The 26,257-nt window shown below is 26.0% G+C and overlaps 1 protein-coding gene and 1 long non-coding RNA gene across 2 annotated transcripts in view; both read right to left on the bottom strand.

Annotated features, from left to right (window-relative positions):
• LOC107456840 (phosphatidylinositol N-acetylglucosaminyltransferase subunit A) overlaps positions 1–26,257 on the bottom strand; it is a 223,531-nt gene that overhangs the window by 107,536 nt on the left and 89,738 nt on the right. The window lies entirely within an intron of this gene.
• LOC147812720 (uncharacterized) lies at positions 1,380–26,243 on the bottom strand. Its single transcript, XR_015432380.1, has 5 exons — positions 25,833–26,243; positions 24,419–24,564; positions 22,942–23,058; positions 13,552–13,676; positions 1,380–3,745 (listed from the first exon to the last, which is right to left on the bottom strand). It is a non-coding gene; the product is annotated as an uncharacterized LOC147812720 (long non-coding RNA).

Here is a 26,257-nt window from a genome sequence, read left to right as displayed (position 1 = left end):
TGGTATCGGGCCTTGCGTTAGTTAATACTGAAAAATGACTTCGAATTTTTAAAGCTCTTTAGAAGACGAATTTCCTCATTTTAAAGCTTTTCAGAAGACTATTTTAGATATATATACATAGTAAACTACAGGGCCACATTGTGTACCTGATACAAAGTCTATTATTATTTCCTCTGGTAGGGTACACTATTACCCGGTAATATAATATGTGGTCCAATTTGAATATAATAGGTTAATATTAGAGGGAGGTATAGGACCATATTTTTATACAGGTTAAATGCAGGCAACACATATTTTTTTTTACCTCGTCTCATATCATAAATGCAACATTATTTTAGAGACACCTGTTTCAACTACCTATTATTATATGGACAAAATAAAAATGTTCAATAATTATTTAACATATGTATCTGTTTTTGAAAATTTTGGCACCAGTCCTTTGACTCTGGATTAATAAAAGAAGTTCTCTTGAGAACCAAAAATTAATTAAAAATCATTAATGTATCTATCAAATGATCCCCTCAAATGCAGCAATTAATAAAAATTAGAAACAAAAGAGAACAATGCCAATAACCGAAATAGACTCAAGTAGACACTAAATGAAGGGTACAGATTTTTTTTAAAACCCGCGTCATATCTTACTTGCATCATCATTGATATTAGCAATACCAGTATCTAGGGTGAAATGGACAAAATAAAAAAATGTTTAATAAATATTTTTTATGCTTTTGAAAATTTTGACATATATCCTTGGATTTGGTATTGACATCAATCTCTTTTGATCCAAAAATTATAAAGAAATTAGTGTTCGACCCCTCAAAGGCAGCTATTAATAATAATTAGTTGTCGCACTAGAGCTTATCGTTAAGACACGGTTCCCAGTTGATCATCGAAGTTAAGCATCACTGGCTTCAGTGTGCGGGAGGGTAACCATCTTGGCTCAGTCTGCGAGATAATAATAATTCGAAAATAAAGGAGTGTAATGCTTATAACTGAAATAATTTAGATATAAATAGTTTGTAGTTTAAATATGAATCCTCATTCGATATCTTAAGGACAAACCCGACCTTCGATCCACACATTCATGAGGGTGTCGAGCTTGATTAAAAGCAACCATGTATAACAACTTTATTCAGTGATTAGTTTGTATTAATTGCATATTAATTTTAACCACTTTAAGTTAGAAACAGTAGCTCTTTGGTTACATTGTTATTAATTAATTATTATTAAGTAAATAATATAACTTTTATCTGAGCTATTAATAAATGTGAAATAAATTTAATAAATGTGAAAGAAATAAAACTGGATTTAAAAAATATGTTTTTTTTCCTCAAATAATTTCTGACAATCTCGTTTTCGGAAGTAAAGGAGAGCACGCATTGAATTATATTTTTATTACATACAGAGCCATTAAAATATTTAGAAAATAAGTACAATATATTCTGCAATAGGTGAAAAAAATAACATTAATATAATTATTTCTTGTATTTTTTCTCAGAAGACGTTTCAGACTTAGCTTCTTTACAGGACTCTCGATACATATACTGCAATAAAAAGTAAATTGTTATTACCTTTTTATAACATAGATTTACAATTATAGAATGATAATGAAGTTTTATAGTGCCCAGTCATAAAAGAAACTTTTATATACAGGGTATCTGCTACATTTCAGATTTTCAAATACATGACTTACCATGAATAATTTCAAGAAATTTTCACTTACTGAAGTTAACAGAACAATGGAAAGAAGCAGTAATAGTGAAAATTCCCAAGAAAGGCGATCTAACAAAATGCGAAAATTGGAGGGGCATTAGCCTACTTTCCATACCGGGAAAAATATTTGGAAGAATAATTTTGAATAGACTAAAACATGAAATTTGTGGAATTTTAAGAGAAGAACAAGCAGGTTTCCGCAGTGGAAATGGAACAATGCAGCAAATCTTCACACTTAGAAATATCATTGAATTTAACACCTCTTTATATTTAAACTTTATTGATTTCAGTAAAGCCTTTGATTCAGTTAAGAGAGAGAAATTATGGGAAATTTTATCACTTTATAATATACCAGAAAAATATATTAACATAATCAAAGATATGTATGATAACAGCAAAGCATGTATAGAAGTAAATGGAGAATTAACTGAATTCTTTTTAGTAAAAACTGGCGTGAGACAGGGATGTGTTTTATCGGGATTTTTATTTATACTGGTGATAGACTGTATTATGCAAAACAGCTTGAAAGATGAAAAAAGAGGAATAAGGTGGAATTTCACAACTACTTCAGAAGACCTTGATTTTGCTGATGACATCGTACTTATTTCATCCAAATGTACAGACCTTCAGCTTCAAACAGACAAATTCAACAAATATTCAAATAGTGTAGGTTTATTCATGAACAAGAAGAAAACTAAAGTTATGAGAATAAATCAAAAGAAAAATGACAAAATTAAAATCGAAAATCACGAAATAGATGACATAGAGTCATTTAGCTATTTAGGTTCTATTGTAGAAAAAAAAGGTGGAAGTAGTGAAGATATTAGACAGAGAATAATCAAAGCAAGAACATGTTTTAAGGGATTACATAAATTTTGGAGAGAGTCAAATATTGAAATAAAGACAAAAATAGTTGTTTACAAAGCTATTGCTAGAGCAGTACTATTATATGGAGCAGAAACCTGGAAACAGACTAAGATCGAAATACAAAAATTAGAAACCTTTCAAAACAAATGTTTAAGATTTATTTTAAAAATTTTCTGGCCTTACAAAGTATCAAATCAAAATCTATTAAAGAAAGCTAAAATAAAAACAATCGAAGATGAAATTAAAAAACGAAGATGGAGCTGGCTCGGACATATCCTTAGAATGCCCAAAGAAAAAATTTCATCTGTTGCGCTTACATGGGCCCCTGATGGTAAGAGAACAAGAGGAAGACCCAGACTTACCATCCAGCGCATGTTTTTGGGCGAATTAAAAGAATGTGGAATATCTGGCTGGGAGGAAGCAAGATCTATTGCTAAAGACAGGGGGCGTTGGAGGGATATGCTGGAGGCCTTAAGTGCCCAAGGCACGTAGAGGATAAGTAAGTAAGTAGTGTTCGACCCCTCAAAGGCAGCTATTAATAATAATTAGTTGTCGCACTAGAGTGTAATGCTATAGGAGTGTAATGCTAAATAAAGGAGTGTAATGCTTATAACTGAAATAATTTAGATATAAATAGTTTGTAGTTTAAATATGAATCCTCATTCGATATCTTAAGGACAAACCCGACCTTAGATCCACACATTCATGAGGGTGTCGAGCTTGATTAAAAGCAACCATGTATAACAACTTTATTCAGTGATTAGTTTGTATTAATTGCATATTAATTTTAACCACTTTAAGTTAGAAACAGTAGCTCTTTGGTTACATTGTTATTAATTAATTATTATTAAGTAAATAATATAACTTTTATCTGAGCTATTAATAAATGTGAAATAAATTTAATAAATGTGAAAGAAATAAAACTGGATTTAAAAAATATGTTTTTTTTCCTCAAATAATTTCTGACAATCTCGTTTTCGGAAGTAAAGGAGAGCACGCATTGAATTATATTTTTATTACATACAGAGCCATTAAAATATTTAGAAAATAAGTACAATATATTCTGCAATAGGTGAAAAAAATAACATTAATATAATTATTTCTTGTATTTTTTCTCAGAAGACGTTTCAGACTTAGCTTCTTTACAGGACTCTCGATACATATACTGCAATAAAAAGTAAATTGTTATTACCTTTTTATAACATAGATTTACAATCATAGAATGATAATGAAGTTTTATAGTGCCCAGCCATAAAAGAAACTTTTATATACAGGGTATCTGCTACATTTCAGATTTTCAAATACATGACTTACCATGAATAATTTCAAGAAATTTTTATGAAGAAATTTTCACTTACTGAAGTTAAAATTTTTTTACAAATTTCTTTTTAAAAGTGTAAAATAAAAATAATAAATAAATAAAAAAAATTTGAAATCACTGAAGTTTAAAAGATAATTTCCTCTAGAAATTATGTTCTTTCTTTCATTTTTTGAAAGAACATCACAATTTAATAAAGAACAGGGAAAAAAAAAAACATTTTATATTTTAATGAAATATGACTGTGAGTGGGGATTTTGTTACTAATTCAAATATTCTGAATTTTCAGTTGTAAAAAGTAAGATTTTTTTTGGCGACCTAACTTAACTCTATGACTTTCTATGATTTAAAAAAAACAAAACTAAAATCATGACATTTCATGACAAATTTTGTTCAACACTGAAATCCGTGACTTTCCATGATTTTCAGGTGCTCATATACCTCTTTTATAAATTGACATAGAACAAGTCTAGAATGACAGAACACAAGATATCAGGGCAGTACTATGAAAACTTTTAACTGAGTACAAATGCTTTAGGATCTCAACTCAAGTTGTCCGTAACCAAAATTGTTCACAGTTAACCATTTGAAATAAATAAATAAATAAAATAAAAAAACGAGTATTTTCTTGTACACCGATGGCTATTATGAATTAAGGTGAGATATTATAACTTTGTTTCGATTCACGATGTAAGTTATTTTAATTAATTAATATTATTTTATAACGTAATTATGGCTCATTCTTAATGATACAATTCATGGATTCAGTTGGCTGGATTTCAATGAAAATATCTTGAAATACATTAAAAATAGTTTGCGAATTTAACTATATATACGTGGATCACACTCTAGAACAATGGTACCCAAATGACACTCCGTGGAACTCTAGGGCTCTGTGGAAGAGTTTAAAATAGCTCCAACGGTTGTAACTTTTTAAAACGCTTTTTTTTTTAAAAAACATTTTTTGAAAAAAATAAGAAATGAAATGTTTTAAAAAAATATATAATTTTTCTAACAACAATTTAAAAAAATTATGAAAAAAATATGCATTTATAAGAATTTTCAATAGTATTTTACATTGTGCTTTTCAAATCAAAATAAAATAACTGAATTTTTTAATAAAGAAATTTTTTTCCCTAATAATTATTTTCAATATTTAAAACAGTTTCTAATAGCAATATAAAAACAAATTTTCAACTAGACTAGATTCATCTCTAAGACAGTGTATTCAACTGTTGAACATAAAACCTAAATTAAAATTATTAAATATAAAAAAAGGAAAATTTTCTATTTCTCTTTTTAAATATTAAAAGTTTAAAATAAAAATAAAATATTTTATTTTAATTACAGAGCTACATACTACCTTCCTTTAATCAGGATAAATATAAATACTAAAAGGTCTTTCATGCTCTATCCAGTCTTTAAATAAAAATTAAAATGGATCATGAAAAAAAAACTATGATTACCACATATATTAAAAATTTAAAACTAAGTTGTTTCTTTATGTTTCACTGTACTTTAAAAATATATTTGCACTAAGTTTGACTTCCCATTTTACATCCTTACCATTCAACAGTTTCATGGCCACTAGTAACTCAAATAACATTTATTCTTAGTAGCAGCTGATTTAGAATGAAAAAAGAATATTTGTATGGAAATATTTAGCAATCTTGCTTAGGTATATTGAATAATAAAGTAAGTTGAACCATTTTTATTGATGTCATTAACATCCTTACCCTTTATGAGTTGATTTACATATAATTAAAAATTTTTGTTTTTTATTAGTTTATACTAGATAAGTCTTTGTACAAAATATATAAAAGTTTTTACAAAAGTAACAATATTTGGTTTCCGGCAGAATATACTAAATATTTTACATATAGGGAATTTTCGAGATTTTTATTGTTACCAAAATACGAAACCTTTATTACACTAATATATATAAATGGTCTGCAATATTTTTCATTTGTGATTGACATTATATGAATTCGAAACTTTCAGTTTCATGTTAACTCATAATTTTAAATAGCAGTAGAGAAGTAAATAATCATTGATAATTAAAAGATTTTATAATTTAAAAAGGGTGTTCTGAATAAAAAGAAACTGAAATTTTTAGAACAAAGAAAAAGAAAGATAGGAAAGCCTTAAACTGATTACTCTAAGTGAGACCCACTTCATTATGTATTCATAATACTTATCTAAATATTCAAGCGAGACATAAAATGTATAAAAATTCTATTCTAATAGGGATTTTTTTTTACTAGAAAACTCCCTCAATTATAGAGAATTTTCAAAAATGTACAAAAACGAGGAAAATTTTTATTACATCCAGAAAAAAATGGCAAAATCCAGTACAGTTGGTAGCTATGGTGTAGGACAAATTCCATACATCTTAAACTATATCATTACCATACATCTAAAAATTTGTATAAGAATGTAATGACAGCTTGAGAATTTTAATGACAGAAATCAAAATAGAATAATACAATATAATTTTTATTTATTTTACAATCTTAATTTAAATTTAGTACATTGAATTGTATACATAATTTTACATGCTAAAATTTTGGCCATTTTTTGTATAATAATTTTGAATTTTAATATTTTATTTAATGTTAAATGGAAACTCATTAAAAATGTCTCTAAGTATTTTTAATACTTTTGCATTTTGTTTGATTTTATTTTTTATGATTTAAAATCGCTACAATAATTTGTAACCATCAGGGATACACTATTTTTTTTATTCATCTCAAAGAGTCATTGACCATAGGATTAAGTTATAGGATATTTTTTAAAGACTCGGTCATCAAATGAAATAAAGCTCCTTTTTTGTGTGAATAATAAGCTATTTTTATAACTGCTGTGAGTTTGCAACAACTGTTGGGTCATCCTAGATGCCACTCAATTTCAGAAAAAAATTCCCTGATTTTTCCAGGTATATCAGATAAATTTCAATGGAAATTCATATCATATCTTATTAATACCAATACCATGCAATTTTTTATCAGAAAACTTTGATTTGTTTTATTCGTTATGTCAAAAATTAGATTTTGTGAGCAAAACCATATAATTGAATGAGAATGGATACATAGAAAAGTTTCACTTAAAAGTAGAATTTTATAAAATAATTCTAATAAACATTAGAATTACTTAACTCGAATCTCAATAACTGATTACTGTTATTGAAAATTCTGAGAATGGTTATTTTCTAGGTATGATGTAGGAATTTTCCAGTTATTTTATAAAAAACTGTAACTTTCCTTGACTATTTCTTGTTTTTTAGAGTTAAAATAAAGTTTTCCTTGTCATCTATAACACATGAAAGCCCCGCTCATGTTTGACCTTTCTTTAGCCAATATTATTATCCATGCTAATTCTGAAAACGAAGTAAAGCATCAATATGAAGAAAAGTCACTTTTGGGAAACTGGTTTTACATTTTAATACTTGAACAATTATTCCAATGCTACATTATCTGGGATAAGAATAAGTCTTCGATTTAAACAATTTTCATTAAGAAAAATTTCTCTAAGTTGACAGTTTTAAGAAAGCTGAATAACTTTTAAAATATTTAAATTTTTTGCCCATTCTTTAGTCAGGATAATTCACTAGGGCAAGATAGTGTTGCGATGCCACAATGGACATTACATATTTTCTAGCTTTTAAAGTTTCTTTAATTTCTTAAACTTGCTTTTTTACTCATTCTTAATCAAATTATAATTAAATTAAATCAATTAGTTAATTTTTATAAATAGCGAATACAAAATATTTTATTCTTTTCTCATTGATCAATGTAACGGCTAACTTTTTATTTCAATACTAATGCAGACTCATTAATTCACTGTTGCGCTTAATAGAATTTTTTTTAATTATTTATAACTCTTTATTCTTAAAATTCTTACCACAAATATGTTTCAGTTACACAGTTATAGTAATTCTCACAGTCTTGCTGGCGATTTGGGACTGCCAAGGTATTTCTCAAACCTAATATTGATTATGGGGGACTGGCTTTATTTTCGGCTATGTTATTTTTCGATAAATCACCAACCTCGGATCAATTCTCATGATTCTAACTGTCTGTGGGGAACAATTCAATTACTTTTTAATTTAGCTTTTCATTAAGTGGGTCATGGGAGATTTAACTCCTATGGCCTGTCCTTATTAATATTATTGTGCAAAATTTATTTAGCTTAAAGTCTTATTGATAAAATATGATTTTTGTATCTTGAGCTCTACAAATACTACTAAATAAAAGTTTTATTATAATTTATGACTTAGTTTTCATCTTCAACTTCATTTTTCATTATCCTGTTTTTCATCACTATCTTCAATTAGTCAATTATACCATACAACTTCCAACCACACCTGAATTTCGACTTCACAAATGCATATAATTGTAAATTCTCTTAGAGTGTAAGGCTGTGGTCAACTTTATAATCTTCTTCGTGAAAGAGCTTTAAAAAACACTCTTAATGTAACAAAATTAAATTCCTTGCCTTGGACTAACAAAAAAAAAAGTATGTCAAGAGGCATTTTAACTGTTACACATGCTTCTATTTAGCATTACTTGATCAAATTCAAAGTGAAAGAAAATAAAACAATTAAAATTTTCATTCATAAAATTTGCAAATAAAAAAAAATTACTGATTAATAAAGTTAACAAGAGCAATGACTTTTAGATCCAAGAAGAATGCTTCAGTGCCAAATTACTAAAGAGAGTTACTTTATCATATACTTCCATGAAAAAAAAAATTATATATATATATATTTTTGTAAGAAAGATCATAAAAAATTTACATTGACCCACGAAAAAACAGATTATAAAATGCAAAGTAAGGGGGGGGGGACCTAGCAGGAATACCTAGCAGATTGGGTAAAAACTTCACATAGGAAATTAATTTTTAATGGTTTGCTCTGTGCATCTTGGTCAACAACAACAATACCGAGCAAATACTTTCAAATTTTTTAAGCAAAATGTATCAGTAAAAGATGAATGTGTAAAAAAACATGCACATTTCAACATTAAACTGACACATTCTGGCATTTTTTGTCCTTTATTCCTTAGTATGTTTAAGATGTTAGATTTTAAATATGAATCCATCATTACAGTTTTTCCTCAATAATTATCATCCATGATACTAAATTGTTTGTTTTCAAACTATTTATGATTGATTTTTTTTATTTTAAGTTTCTTAAATGCCAAACTTTAGCAGTATTTTATGAAATAAACATTATTTAGGCATTAAGACTTTCAAACACTAAGTGAAAATAAAATAATATGTATTCATATCTGAAAAGTGATATAAATTCAGACTTTGTTTACATTTATAGGAAAAAAAACTTACAACATTTTATTTTTTCTAGATGCTTTTAGAGATTTTAAAACAACTCACAAAAACTGAATTTTTCGAATTTATTCATGATTTATGACAAAGAATGATAAGAACAGTTTTTGAAAAATTTATAAAATTAGGTTTTCTTAGCTTTAAAATAAATGTAATTTTTTAAGAACATTTGTAGTTCCCCAAATATATATATCTTGCCCTTATAAGAAATGAAAAACTGTTCCTGCAGTAAAAATTTAGGAATGAAAAATCACACATTAGAATATGTATGCTAGCTGAATAACCACTTTCATACAAGGCGAATGAAAAGAAAATATTCAATGAATTAATACTGAATAAATTCGATATTTTTTGGAAATAAAAAAACTTTTTTTATTCTTTATTGTTCTATGACACAGTTTCAATTAATTTTTACATTAAAGATTTTAACAAAGTTGCCTTATGTATAGTGGACAAAATAAAAAAGAAACACCCTGAATGACTTTTGATTTAATGTGATCGGATTTTCACCTTCTAGGAATCAATCTTAATGGCTCGAGGGGGTGACCTCAAATATGCTGATTAATTAATGTAGACAATATTTTAAATCACATACATAAACATACTTTCTCTGAATAACTATCATGAGTATATCTCTGAATAACTACTTTTTGACTATCATAAGTCATTTCCCGCACAAAAATTTTAAAAAGAACATACTTGAAACATTTTTGCTTATATGGTATATACCAGATGGAGACAAATATATAAAAAATTAAAAAATTATTTTTTACTTAAGTAATAGTAACAATATCATTAAAAATCTTATTCATTTAGAATTGAGGGTGCTGAACCCAGCTCATTTTTAAAAAAATCGCTAAGTCTTAAATTTTATAAAAGTAAAGTTTGGTCTTAGTTTATTCATAATTGAAAGAGGTTATTGCTCTGCATCACCTTGAAAGTAATATTCCCTCCTTCATGATTAGCATTTCTTCACTTTTGTAAAAAAGCCGAACATTGAAACAGCGACTCTTAAATTTGTAAGAATTTATTTATTTATTTTTTAAAATTAAATAATTATAAATTACTGCTACTGACTGAACTTTATGCATAAAAAAAGCTCTTTATCACAATGTTCAAAGGTTTCATGTTCATTGAAACAAGAAATTTTAAATTTATTAAATAAGTCTCATAATGTTCATCTTGAACGAAAAGTAATAAAGACAATTTTAATAAATTTACTGGCATTTTGTATAATCAGGTAATCAAATCAAATAAACAACGAATGAAAATGCTTTTTTAAGAGTTTAAAAAATAAAAATAATTAATCAGTGAGGTAAATTTTACATTTATTTATAGGTCTTTGAAGTTCCTTCTTAATTCTGAGAAAATACAAACTATCAGTCAAGTTTTTTGGTTATACAAATTAAAAAAATTATTAGTTAAGACTTTTCTGTATTAGTAACTTTTAGTAAACAGATAATTAACTTACTTATACAGCAAAAAAATAAATAAATAAATAAAACAAAAAATAATAAAAAAAACCTATAACTAAATGTTTCGGGTTTTAGTAGTCCAGTGCGAAGCATTTTATCAATATTAAAATCATGTTTTGTTTAAAAAAATACAGATTTAACATTGGAATTTTTTTTATTTCAATCAGATTTTTTTTAAAACTCCCTTCACATTTTAAGATCAAAATTTTAAACCTATAATTAAATGTTTCGGGTTTTAGTAGTCCAGGGTGAAGCATTTTATCAATATTAAAATCATGTTTTGTTTAAAAAAATACAGATTTAACATTGGAATTTTTTTATTTCAATCAGATTTTTTTTAAAACTCCCTTCACATTTTAAGATCAAAAGTTTAATAAAATATTTGAATATTTACTATCATTTAAGAATAAAACTGCAACCAAAATTCTTAATACTAGTAATAATAAAAAAGTTAATATTATTCATCGAATTTATTGAATGCAGAGCTTAAATGAACCTGACTATTATACTATTATATATAATCGCTAAGATTGATTTTAACTTAAAAAAAAAAAGAACTTTAATTTTAAATTAACAAAATTATTAGTTAAGGCCATTCTGTCAAAGTAGTTTTAGCAAACAAACAATTTACTAGCATTGCAAAAAACTATACCAGGTAATTTCGTGTTTAGGGTTGTGGTGGCCCGAGCGAAACATCCGAGCATTTCGGCAGGGTTCATCAAAATCATATTTGTTAAAAAGAGATATATATTAAATATTAAAAACTTTCTTTCAATCAGATTTTTTTTAAAAAGTTCCTTTCACATTTAAAGACCTAAACTCTAAAACATATAAATAATATATAATATTTCTTAACAATACTACAATTAAAATTCTTAATACCACTAAAAAAATGTAAGATGATTTATTTACTGCAAACTAATTATTAAACAAATTAAATAACCTAAACTCTAAAACATATAAATAATATATAATATTTCTTAACAATACTACAATTAAAATTCTTAATACCACTAAAAAAATGTAAGATGATTTATTTACTGCAAACTAATTATTAAACAAATTAAATCAACTATTTTTTGTTATCAAACTAAAGATCTAGATGAATTATAAAGAGGAAGTACCACTTTTATCAAATGAAAAGCAAATAACTTGGATCAGAAATCATTTTGAAAAACATGTTATGATTAATTATAAATTTAAAAAAAAGAAGTTTATCCCCTGACAACATTCACAACACAGAAACATACATCAACATTTTAGGCCAAGCCAGATTCTTTACAAAACTATTTTTAAAAAATACATACGATAAAAAAATTATGGTTCCAATCGTTTAGTCAGGGAAGACATCAAAAGTTGTAGAGGCTCATGTTTTATAACTCTTCTTACGTATTTTGCAAAAATTCATGAATTCTTTTAAAATAAAGTTTCAGAGAATGTTCAGCTCCTTCACTTTATCTTAATTAACGCAAATATGTTGAATATGTACATAAAATAACAAATGGACTACCTTGAATAACTTTTGATCTAGTGATCGGATCTTCATGTTCTAGAACTCAATCTTAATGGTTCATGCGGGTGACATAAAATATGTTAAGTAATTTAAGGCAGACGATATTTTAAGTTACGAAATTACAAACTTTCTCTGAATAAACATACCTTTGATTCGACGGATTCGGATTTCTGACACCTAAAATATAAGAGTAGCAGAAGTCTGAGAAATATGATCTAAATAGTTTGGACCCTTTAATCTTAATTTTACTTTTAACATACTTTACCATATCACAAGAAATTTTAAGCAGATTGAAGAATTTTACACACAATACACCCAATTGTTAACATAATTCAGCGAAAGATAATTCCATGTAAAAATTACTTTTAGTGAGAATTTATTGTTTATTATTTTAATTAATAATAGTAAAAAAAATTGAATTGTAAAGGATATAATTTTGATACCATTCTAAAAACTATACTTTTGAGTGGAAAAATAAAAAATTCGAGCATACTCGGTCGAATAGTTCCTAAGAAATCGAATTTTAAAAATATGTCAAAATTCGATTTCTCAGAAACTATCCGACCCATTTCGCTCTAATTTTGTATTTTAAAAATTTAAAGCTTAATTCTTTAAAATTATCTAAAAAATTATATACCTTAGAATCCAATACTTTTTTTTGACTATTTTTAAATAAAATAATAAAAAATAATAGATATATACTAAAAGTTCTAGTTTCCATGTCTATCTTTAGATAAAAAATTCTATAATTATATGCAAAAATTCAATTTGCTTAAAAAGTCCTACTTATGGTTAAATGAGTAAAAAAACATTGGACCGCTCTCTTGACCAGACTACTGGGACCATATTTTCCAGAATACGGTTATACCCTATATTCTGGGGTTAAGAAATTCGAGTACATCGAAATAAAGGTATGTTTATTAAGAGAAAGTATGTTTATGTATGTGACTTAAAATATCGTCTACATTAATTAATCAACATATTTGAGGTTAACCATCAAGATTGAGTCCTAGAATGTGAAGATCCGATCACATTAAATCAAAAGCTATTCAAGGTGGTTCTTTTTTATTTTGTCCATTATACATAAGGCAACTTTGTTAAAATCTTTAATGTAAAAATTAACTGAAAATGTGTCATAAAACAATAAAGAATGCAAAAAGTTTGTTACTTCAAAAAGAAAGTGTTTGCTTTTCTTCGCTATTAAAATTAATGATTAATATCTTATAGAATGCATGAATTAATCAAGCACAAACAATTTTTTTAAAAATTAGGATGCGAAAAGGCCTTTAGAATAAAATAAAACAGACAAATAAATATCTTACTTCTGACTCTGGCTGAAGGTGTGGATACAGAGGAAGAAGTTGACTTACAGGATGAACTGGTAGAAGACAGAAGAGAAGATGAAGGGTTGGTATTCAAATCCTGGAAGCGAATCAGTGCAGCTATCCTGCCGAGAAACATTAAGATAATGAATGACAAATACATAAAAATACAAATTTAATCAAAAATATAACCTTCAGAAGTTACAAAACTTTTTAATAAAATATATTTCTCGAGAATCCCACTACCTTATGTTTTTTTAGTTTTATTACCAGCTAGTCAAACATATATAACAGCAATTCTTAAGACTTAACTAAAATCAAGAAACAAGAATAAAATTGGAGTAGTTATCAAGTTGTAAAATAAAAAATAAATAAAATGCTACTAATAATGTTCATTGAATTTATCTGACATAGCAATTAAAACAATCGTTAAATATTAATGTACTAGCAATAAACTTTCCTTTTCTTTTTTTTTTTTTTTAAACAATTAGACCTATAAGTTAAAAAATATCACTACTGATGTCATATTTAAAATATTAGAATTTTTTTTATTAAATTTAAAACAATGGGTAATGCTTAACCAATCAGAAAATTCTATTTCATTTTTTTGCTCATTCTGCTTGAACAGTTTGTCATAGATTGTTTGAATAATGACAGTGACCTTCTACATGCTCCAAATTATTGATATGGCAAATGTCATAGCTTTCAGATGTCTGATTTATGAATCTTTAAAAGACACATAGACATTCATTTATATATAGAGAGAATTTCTTTTCCTAATGATATTAACTATAAGGATCAGACCATAGCTAATGAAATGTAAAATAACTTTTATGTTTGGTAAAATGAGTACTTACATAATATTACCTCGCTTAATCACAAAACTAGGGAACAAAGCTAGGGATCTAGGAACATTCTTTCAAAATAGAAGAACATGAAAATATTTAGAAGAAACCAGTTCATTGTTACAAAAGTCGTATTTTAAAGCAAAATGCAGATATTGTAAGTTAGTTTTGCCACTATCTTAAGTTTGCAGAAGTCAGAGTAGTGCAAAACTTAAATCTAGACAAAGTAGTTATTGTTTCTGATGAATTCGTTCATGTTAAATCGAAAAAAAAAGAAATCAAATCCCAATTGATAGAACTAAAAGTTTAGAAGTTAATGTGGTTTATCGAAAAAAACAATGCAAATTTAGACTTTTAAATATTTAAGCATCTGACATTGCTGCCTGAGCAAGTGAGGTATTATCTGGTATGCTACATTTATTCTAAATAGAACATGATCAAAACAAAATAAATAATTAAAAAAGTTGTTCTAAATCCAAACTAAGTTGCTAGAGTTAGATCAAAATTTGAAGATATTCAAAAAGTCAATGATGAAATAAAAAAATTCTCAAAAGAAATCCAAACAGTCCAAAATGTGTTCAGCAGAAGACAAGAGTTTTAAAGGCTTTATGTTTCGATTTACACTTTTTAATGCATAGCGGTCTAGGGAAGTGGTTTTGAAAAGCAAAATATAGATTTTATAATTTAGAATGAAAAACATAATTTTACCAATTTATGAGTTCAAAATTGCAATTTAAACACATGAGATATTATATTCTGCATATTGTTTTATTCTGAATGTGATTTTTTAAAAAAAAGAGCCAAGAATACAAAACTAGAAGCTTTACCTGTAAAAACTCTTAAATTACTATTTAAATAAAAAAATTAATTAATATATATCACACATTGCTATCAAATATGCTGTTGAATTCTGAATGCTTCATAGTTAAAGTTTGGAAGTTAAAAGGGTCTTTATGTGCAAATAAGTTTAAATCATTATTTAAACCTTTTATGCATGATAACCCTTATAAATACTAAGTTGTTTATCCTATTCATTAAGGTTTTGATTTAATTTGATTTGGCATTAAAAAAAAAGTCATACTTAATTTGCTAGATAATGTTTAAGTTCCCTCCACACCTTCCAGTTTACATATTATGCAACTTTTTATGACTTTTTAAGATAATATTTCTTTATAATAAAATTTTTTTTTTTGATGTTTGGTTTTTACTAAATTTTTTTCAGCAATCTTTACAGTACTATGGTCATTTTAAGTACTCAAGGAGCTTTTCTTTTGTGTTCTTTCAAATGCACAAATTTTTCAAAATTATTATTATCATCACCATTACTTTTTCCCATATCTCGTACCACTGTCAAGATAGGAACACAAATCTCCAGTTGGCATTTTAAGTAATATAATCATGTAGTACATAGCTATTTTACAATACATAGACAATCTAACAGCTGCAGACACCTTTAAATGGCTGCAGCTGTTTGAAAACAAAAGTTAAAAGAGTGCACAGGCACTTGAACTTTACTGAGCACCATGTATTTATACTGTATTAAGTCATTGCTTTATACAGAAACACCCCTGATTTTGATACACTTCAATAAAAAAATAAACATATTTAAGATACATGAATAAATAAAAATAACCTATCATTTAAATGGTTTTATAATATCTGGCATAAATCATTATGTAATAAAAACCATCTACTTAAGTTAGTGCTTGAATATGGATATTTAAGTTTAGAAGTCTAACAAAAAGTTTTTCTAATAAAAATGAAGGGTTAGTCAATGTTCAAAAAAACTTTAAGAAAGAAAAAAAGAAGAAGAAAACTCTGCTCACAAACTCCCATTATTGCACCACATTCTTTTCTTTTAAAGGTTGATCTTGTCGCAAAATAAGCTTATTTTACGAGTAAAATACACAGTTATTATAATTTTATATTGGAACATTTTCTTAATATTTTATTTATAATGATATGAACGATTATCCTGACTTGAAAATAATACTCTACACTTGAGAAAAAATAAATTTAAACAAAGGAAAACAGAATATTTGATACAATAGAGGCTTTGTAGTGGGTCAAGGACAAATTAAAGAAAAAATAAGGAGATTTTCTGGGACAGCAGACATATGCCAGACTAATTTCAAAAGAGACATACAGTAAATTAAAAAACATATTATTTACTCTACCAGGGTGACCACTCAAATCAGATTTCAAATTTCCCTGATTTTTCCAGGTTTTCCAGATAAAAATCATAAAATTTCCAGGGTTTAGTTTCTTTATTCTAATAAAGTGTAGACAAAAAAAGTGTCTATATTATAAAATATTTTATTCAAAATGTTATTTTTTTTAACATGTCTTGAAAAAAATAATTTATTTTTACAGTTTGGCAAGATTTTTTATTTATTTTTTAATGTTTTGGTACAAAATTTTGAATAAAAAATCATATATTGACCAACAAAAGAGTAAAATTAAATATTAGTATATAGTTAGTTCTTAAAAAAAACCTTTCTTTAAAATTAAAATATGTTATAAAAGGTTAAAATGAAATAGAAAAAATTAGTATTAATGCAAGAATTGTAACAATTTGTCGATAAACATTGCTGTCAACGATTGTAAAAAAAGATGTGTGATTGGTTGGTTTGCTACGAAAGAATAATTCACAGATTTCTTTTAATGGGAATACAAAAGCTTTCAGAAAAATAGCGCAATATAAAATCTATTATTATTATTAAATTATAACCAACTAATTTTTGGAGAATTTTATAAAGTTAAAAATACAAAAACATTTTGTAAAAATGGAAAAAAATTACCACAAAATCATTGGAACAAACTTAAGCGATGAATGGAATCAGCCAAAGGACAGAATTTAAAAACAGAAGCTAATATCCTAATCCCTTCTTCCACCTCCACCACAATCTTTCCTAAATTGCACAGTCCATAGTGGTCAAAGGTTTCCACATTCATTTAGCAACAGTGGGAGAATTTTGTGTGACATTCTAGTTACAGAGCTGTAATGGAGCAAATTTTGATGCAAGCAAAGTATTGCTAAGTTGATGATATTTCAACTGCTTGGAGATACATTTCCGTCTAAAAAAAGTGGGTATAATGGATGAAATAATTTAAATTAAGAAAATTAGTAAATAATTTAAATTAGTGAAATTAAAAAAATTTACAGCTTTTCTTTAAAATTCCCTGATTTTTCCAGTATAAAAAAAATATCTTCATAATTCCAGGTTTTCCAGGTGGGAGGCCACCCTGTCTACTTAAATATATTAAAGGTTTTCAAAAAAGAATAATAAAATATACTATTTTTATTTTCCAAATTAACTTAAGAACAGAAAGTACACAGCAGTAGCTTTTATATTTCATTACACTTTATTAATGAAACATAGGACAATTTTTAAACGTTTGAGATCAAATATAAACAACTGTATAATGAAAATATTAGAATAATCTAAGTCATTATCAGATAAAAATAAAACATTTAATTTTTAAGCATTATATGTTGCATATATGCAAACAATATTTTCGAGAGGAACTTATTTTAAATCATGCAAATTCATTATCTTAAAATTTGCTCATTTTTTAATAAAATGATTTATTGTTAAATATCAAAACATTAGAATATTCTATTTCTCATGAAATTTATTCATGGTTAAAATTATAGTAAACATAGTATAAAAGTAATTATTTTAATGGTAGTTAATAGAAGTAATTATTTTAATACAAAAGTAAAAAGAAGTAATTATTTGAATAGTGGCTGAAACCTGAGCAGAATATTGGGGGGAGGGGGGCAACCTAAAGGGTATATAGTTAAAAAAAATTTATTCAACGTTTTCATAAAATTAAGTTTCAATCTCGTGTTTTTCCAAAGCAAATTATATACAATTATTAAACAAAAGCTTTCAAGAATGTGATGATGCAAATTTTAATTGAATAAATGGTTTTCTTGAATTAAATTTGTTTTTATATGTATGATATACATTTTGTAGGACGGATAATAAGGAAAGAAAGTTATTTTAAAAATTTGACGCATTACTTAGTTGCTATATTAAATTTAACTAATTTTATTTGTAATTAAGGCATTTCAAATGTTTTTCTTGTACCAAGAAATTTAGGATATCAAAATTGTACTATGTTGAAAGAAATTAAGCAGAATTTGAAATTAAGATTCTACTTAGTCCATTTTTCAAGTACCGAGAGAATATTACTTAAGATTTTAGAAGACAAATAATATTTTAATTCCTTAAATTAATATTCAAAATGATTTCAAGGCTGTAGAATAAAAAATAATTCAATATTTATACTACTTAAACTAAGATTTAAAGTTTCCCTGTAATTTGGCCTTTATAAACACATTTATTTAAACGTCGTAGATAAAACGTGCATAGCCAGATTTGTCAACAAAAAATAAGCACCTTTTAAGTACTTTTCAAGCACTCAAATTTTTTTTTTTAAGTTCTTAATTTATAAACAAAAAATCAATATAAGTAATAAAAAAATTAAAAACTTTATATAATCATGATAAAATAACTAGTTTCTGATAAATATTGCAGAGAAAATTGTGAATGTCATGTATTTTTTGTAATTTATAACAACAATCGATATGGCAAAGAAAAAAATCTCTTTTTAAAAGAAAGAACGCTAAGCACCTTTTACAAACCCCCGAATAAAAAAAAGCACTTTTAAGGCCATTTAAAACCTGTAAATCAAAAATGAACACCTTTAAGCACTTTTTAAAAAAGCTACGTACCATGTCTTAGGTGACAAATAACATTTCTCACTAAAGAATATTAAAGCTTAATTGCAGTGGTATATGAGCTTTTATTGTATATAAGTTTTACTTAATCTTAAAAACTCTATGTGTTACTTTATTGAGATTGAGGGTAATTCCTGTCCCCCTAGCTTCCTTTCAGTAAATTGCAAGTGAGTAAAAAAAATTTTTTTTGTACAAACTATAATAACTTATTTTTATACACTATATCAAGAGTTTAATTTAAAAAAAAAAAATGTTTTACAACAAATAAGAAAAAAAAATTGTTTTACAACTAATTGTTTTTTAATAATTGTGCCAACCTAAAATACACTTAAGAGGGAAATTCATTACTGAATAAGGGATTGCAATTTTTTAATTATTTAAAAAACTTTTACTGTGTTTAATATGTTTTAATGCTATAATGTTATTACATATATTGTTTCTATTTTGTCAGATTTCAAGCAATATTAAAATAAGAATGATATAGTTTAACAATAAGAACATAGTCAGTAAATATAATACAAAATTTTAAAATGAAAGAACAAGTTAAAATAATTTATCTAAACATGTTTAGATAACTTATGAATACTATTAAGTCATCGTCAAAATAGTGATATTAAAAATACAAGAATTATATATTTATAAGGAGTTAAAAATGTCTAGCATTCAATTATTGTGAAAAAAGTTTTATCAACAAAAAAAAAGTGAAAAATGAATATCAATTCACTTTATTTAATTCCTATAGCCTTAACCTTTATGTTTATGAAATAAACATGTGTAAGAAATTACAAGCCAAAACTATCAGCCACTTTAAGAAAGCAAAAGTCTTCTAATGCATATATATATATATATATATATATATATATATATATATATATATATATATATATATATATATATATATATATATATATAATATATATATATATATATATATATATATATATATATATATATATATATATATATATAAATATATATATATAAATATATATATATATATATATATATATATATATATATATATATATATATATATATATATATATATATATATATATATATAAATATCAATGACAAGCTTTGTTTATATAAATGTGCGCAACTGTAAAGGTTAGCATAAGGAGAAAAAAAAAGAGCCTAACACTGGGGAGCTATATTCTCTTGTGTGTAATGTGTTCATTCATTTGATCATTTCTCATCAAATTTATTTGTAGAGATAAATACAGAATTTATGAATTTTGTTACTTATCACAGAAGTTCAAGTTTATGATCAATTCTTTTCATTAAATAAAACTCCAAAAATAATAAAATTTAAACAATGTAATGAAATTAATTTTAGGTAATAAGCTAAATGAATTTTCTTTGATAAATCAGTATCAATTCCAAAAATATTTTAGCATAATATTATATACGTAGCCCTATACAATTTTTCTCAAAATAGTAGTATTTTCTTCAATATTTAAAAAGAAATTTGTTTATCAAACTTTAATTTACTCTGATTACAAAAATTCATTTTTTTAAATATTATTTTGAATACTCAATGAAAACTCAAGGTATCCGACAGTAACAGCCGTAAAAAAATTTCTAGTAGAAGGAGTTGTACTTAATGATACTAATGGGTAAAATAATGAACAATTTAATAATGTATAAAATATGTTAGTAAGAGCAAAATGAAAAATTCATGAAATAAGCCCACATATTATTAAAAACTGCTTAGGAATAATAGGGAGTAAATTAGGAGAGAATAGTTTTAGTTTCATTCTTTAAAATTTTTTTTTACTTGTTATGATGAGCATCTTCATTGTTCTTTTTTCTCAGATCTCTGCAATCAACTCTGTTATCAACTGAAATGATTATACACTTCCCTTCATTGTTTCTGTCAGCAATTATTCAGTACTGACAATCCAGGTAATAAACCACTGGTAAATTGGTTATGGCTCCAGCCCCAGTCTATAATATTTCAAAACATAAAACACAATTCAATTTAAAAACAAAACAAAATTATTTCTAAGTTCTTCATTTACATGTTATGGTTAGAATTATTGAAATGAAAACTAAGGAGGAAAAAAGAGACAATGATTAACTTAAAAATTAAACTTAACAAATTTATTAAAGAAAGAAAAAAAGCATAACAGCGACATCAATAGCACAGAGTTGCAGATCAAAGACTGACTAAAATAGATAGTTCTACAGAAAAAATAGACAGTTAATAAAGAATTTTGGGACTTTTCCCTCAATATGTTAGATTTCAAAAATGTACGCTTACGTGTTTTACCCTTATCACAGCCACCACCCCACTTTGCATCGCTGTCAGAGAATCAAACGTACTTCAAGTTAAACTTTGGAAGTTCTCTCATGAACTACTTTACATTGCTACCAATAATTTTCTTCATGTATACAGTTTATTTATTTTATTAATTTTTATTTAATAAATGTATAATAAAAACGAAACAGTCTGATTCATATTGATACAACACACATAATTTTTAACTTAATTTGCTAACAGGAATGAAATGGAGATTATCGGCTAGAAAGTAAAACTGGAAAGTTTGGTACCATTAAAGCTCAATCAGTATCAGAAACTCTAGGACAACTGGTTCCAAGGCAATTCAAACAATCACACAATTAACTTATTATTTTAACTGTGTCAACATTGGAATGGACAAAGCAAAACTGAAGGAGTTTCTTATATACACAATTTTTTTATAACTTTCATTAATTAAAATTTTTTTTTCTTTTTTAGTACATATTTTATTAGGTTTAATCCATTTTTTCATTAATAAATATTTCTGATAAAAGCATTTTTTTTAAAAAATAGTAACTTTTCAAATAATGTATAAAATTTTCACACTTAAAATAATACAAAATGCAGCAAGAATATTTCATTACACATGCTTTTAATCCATAACTAATAAACAGAGAGAAATCAACATGCTATTTAGATAGATGTGTTCTTTTAAAGTTAATTAATTGTATTCCAGAAAAGTTCATTAGTTTTCTTTTTTTTAATTATATTATCATTGAAAAAGTGAATGAGTACTTTGAAACATTTCGAAAATGCATTTCTGAAATTACAAAATATTTACAATTTCGAATTTAGATATTTTTTTGCCAATAGTGATATCTCTAAGTATTTTCAATGAAATTGAAGATATATAGATTTGTTTAAAAATGTTTCTTGTGTTTTGAAAAATCAATTTATGTTTTTTCACACAAAATACCTATATATAAGTATAATTTAAGGAGTTTACTTCTGCAGGTATTATCACTTCTTACAAAATTAAAAAAAAAAGAAAAGATTTTTCATAAGGTACAATATATGAAATAAAAGGAAACATTTTGGAGTAACTAGGGGATTTTCCTTGTTATTTCAAAGTAAACCAAAAATGAGTTTAAAATTCAGAAATTCTAACAGCACTAAGATTTTATATACACTACATACATGCAGACAATTTTCTCTTAGATAGAAGAAACAAGAAATTTGCTCTCTCTTATAAAGTGGTATTTTAAATCTTTTGCTTCAAAAATGCATCTGAATGCTTGATTACTAAAACTCAACTGAGTGAAAATGTAATGTATAATTTGTAGTAATATTTAAAATAAAAAAAAAAATTTTTTTTTGATATTGTTAAAAAAAAATTCAAAAGTTTGTAAGGCTTGAATATTTTCTATGAGCATAAAAGATTTCCCCAAAAGTTAGGAATCTTCTAATCTTTTCATGAAAGCTGGCAGCTATGCAGTTTAATTTTTTTTTACCTAGAATTATTATGAAACATACAATGACTATTACCATACCTACATACATGGATATCAGAATAGGATTTCTGTTTTTTCCATTCAGCCATTCTTTAGCTGTAAGTGATGGAGTAGGTGCAGCAGTGTCAGGAACAAATCTTCTTAAAATTGCTCAGACTAATTAAAAATAAGTTTTCAATATAATTTATAAGTAAATATATAAAACCAGTTACGATATATTTCTGATACTTAATGAATAAAATCAAGAAATACCATCAAGACAAGCGACAATTACTATAAGACATCATGACATGAATACATTGCCAGGCAAAAGGTACAACAGTAACTAGAATCAAAAAAGGAATTCTCTGTTTTAAAGTAGAACTTAAGAGAATTTCCAAGGGTAGTTACGAAGTTAGTTATACCTAAATATGTTGATTACAATATCTTTTATTCTTTTGTGTTTATCATTTCCCACATGAACGAAAAAGGTAAAAGTATCAAAGTTTTTTCACATGAAAAAAAAAAGGAAATACTGTCAAACCTCATTAATGCAAATCACTTAGGGTGAAATATCACTTTACATGAAATAATATGTTTGGTCCCGAGAGTCAGCAATAAATTATTATTGCGCTTTACATAATATTTAACATGAAAATTTCTTGCTGATTATCGCTTTACATGAAAGGTCACAACACAGATAAGAAGCATGTGCATAATGCGCCAATTATTCATTTTGAGGAATGCTATTTCTATTATCCACGTTTGTTAGGAGTAGCCGATGGGTAAATAAATAAAATAGTTAAATAAAGTTATTAAAATTTTTAAGCTTATTCTAATTTGCTTGGTACACAAGCGTAGTATATGATATGTATTAACAGTAAGTAATAAATTGTGTTCCTTCATAATATATCGGATAAGATGAAATCTAGTTAACATAAATAATTATGATAGTCCCGCAAATTTTGTGTTAACGAGGTTCAGCAGGAAATTTCAAAGTCAGAGGAGGAAAGTTTCTTCGTTACTAGTTTTTAAAATTATTAAATGTTTTCTTTTAAGAAACAAAAGCATCCTTAGTAGTTAATGTGATATTTTACTAAAGGTATTTCAGCACTTCTACCATCTAAGCACTACAGCCTGTTGTACATCAACCCTTCATTTTCTTCACCTGACATTAATCGAACACGATGAATCTCCATCTGTTTTAGATCTGGCTATCTTGTGGGTAACCTTTGTTTCTTTTCACTGTTTTCCTTACTAAGTAGTTGGGGAAATTTGGTTTAGTAAAGTGATCAACCTTGTGTTAAACTCCAAAGTCATCTTTGTACAGTATGTTCCCTCTGACCTGGGTTACTCTGCCTTAGCTACCCTAAGATAACGCCTCAGTAACCCCAAAAACACTTTATAATGAAATTAAGGCCAAGAAACTTCATTGATTTTATAATATGCAATAAATTAGACATCATATGCATATTTTTTAGTTAAAATTTCTTTTGATTATTATTAAATAAAATAACAAAAATTAATAAATACTCACTAAGTATTATTATTTGAATGGTCTTATCTATGGCTAAAATCCAAAGCATTCTTCATTCTCTCCTAGGTTGTTTCATGATTACTGAAGTTGATTAAGGTTTTCCAGCAGTTGAATTATTGCAAGAAGCAACACAGTGAAGATGAGTCCTACAAGTATAATTAATATTATGATAAAAAGATTGATAAGTATAAAAGATTTAAAGAAATCAAAATAAATAAAAATAATGCACAAGCTTCAAAGCTACAATAAAGCATTTATAATTAGGCAGATTTGAATATTTCCCATTATTTCTAACGTATGTTTTTTTTGTAATGTTTTCTGTATTAAATATGTTTTAATGTAAATGTATACAATTGTGTACTCCCAATGAAATTTACATAACTTGTAATATGTAGTTTGGATTTTTTTTATGTTCCATATTTTACTTAGTTATATCATTTACTAGCATGATTCACTGCAAGTTTACAAGGTTAATGAAAAGTTTTACAGTGAAATAAATATGATATTAAATAACTAAATATTCAAACGAATGTAACACAGTTAAAAAATGCCATTGAGTTTCTTGTTTGCAGTGTTCACACCCCTCTCCTAAAAGTATTATGAGAAATAAAAAATATCAAAACAAAATAAATAAAAATAAACAACCAAAAAAATAATAATCTTTTTAGGATTTTTCAATGACTTTGAAGGACCTACTCAGTAACAGTCAGTATGGTAAAATACATGCCAACAAGATTTTATAACATTGAAGCATTTATTGTATCAATTTTACATTGTTTAATAGTTCTTGCAATTTTTTAATACGTGTTCTTCACATCTACCAATGCAAATGATTTGACAGTTGCACTGTGGTTTAATTAAGTTTGAAGATTAACAAAAAATTTCTAATTGATATTAGCATACATGCAAACTTTTAAAGACTGGAACTACTAGGACTCTTCATTAAAAATTTATGAAGCATATTAGAATACGAATACTAATATTTAGCATATCTGTTTCAATTTTAAAAACAAAATACCTTAGAATATCAGTAAAACATTTTGGACATAGTAAAATTCTTTGTAATACAATATTTTGACAGATAACAAACTTAAGATTTACAAAACTATAGTTTCCTTAAAATAGATCATAAATTGCAAAACGTGATTGCTTAAATTTTTAGATTATAATTCACTATCCCTGGTTTTTTAAAGCATGCATATAAAAAATTGTATAATATGATGTCTGTAAATAAAATGACTTGAAACATACAGCAAGTCTTACAGATCACGTAAATTATGAACAACATATGACTTGCAAATTGAAATGCAACGTATGTTCCGTAAATTGAAGCATACATGAATAGCAAATGATAAAGTTCGAAAAATGCACAAAGTAATGAGTCATAAATAGCAATGAAAGATTAATAAATCACCAAAGCGAGAACTTTGTCACATGATTCTTTAATTACTTTAATGCAAAACACAATGCGTGATTTGCTAATGATTTTTACGCAAAAGATTGTCTAATGATTTTTACCAGATTATGCAAAAATGTATGCATAATCTGGTAATCATTGCAATTCAAAAGGAGATTCATAAATAACTCTGATGAAAATTGCCAACAGTAATTTTTTATTCCCTTTAATGCTATTTGCAAATTTTAAATCCTTCTAACACGAATCTCAGTGTGTGATTCGTAAATCACTTGAATAAGAATTGTGATTCGGAAAACGCTTAATAGCTGAGCTTCCATAGGATATTCTAGTGTCCATGCTCCACGCTAAGAATAAAGCTATTTATTTTTCTTTCTGCTCCTTTTTGAGATGTTAATTTAATAGTTTGCTATACGCTTTTATCT

This window comes from Parasteatoda tepidariorum, chromosome 3, assembly GCF_982258835.1.
Source record: "Parasteatoda tepidariorum strain Cologne lab strain chromosome 3, Ptep-v5.0, whole genome shotgun sequence".
Classification (NCBI taxonomy): Eukaryota; Metazoa; Arthropoda; class Arachnida; order Araneae; family Theridiidae; genus Parasteatoda; species Parasteatoda tepidariorum.
Note: the sequence above shows the minus strand (reverse complement) of the source record. Positions and strands in the feature narration are given on the sequence as shown.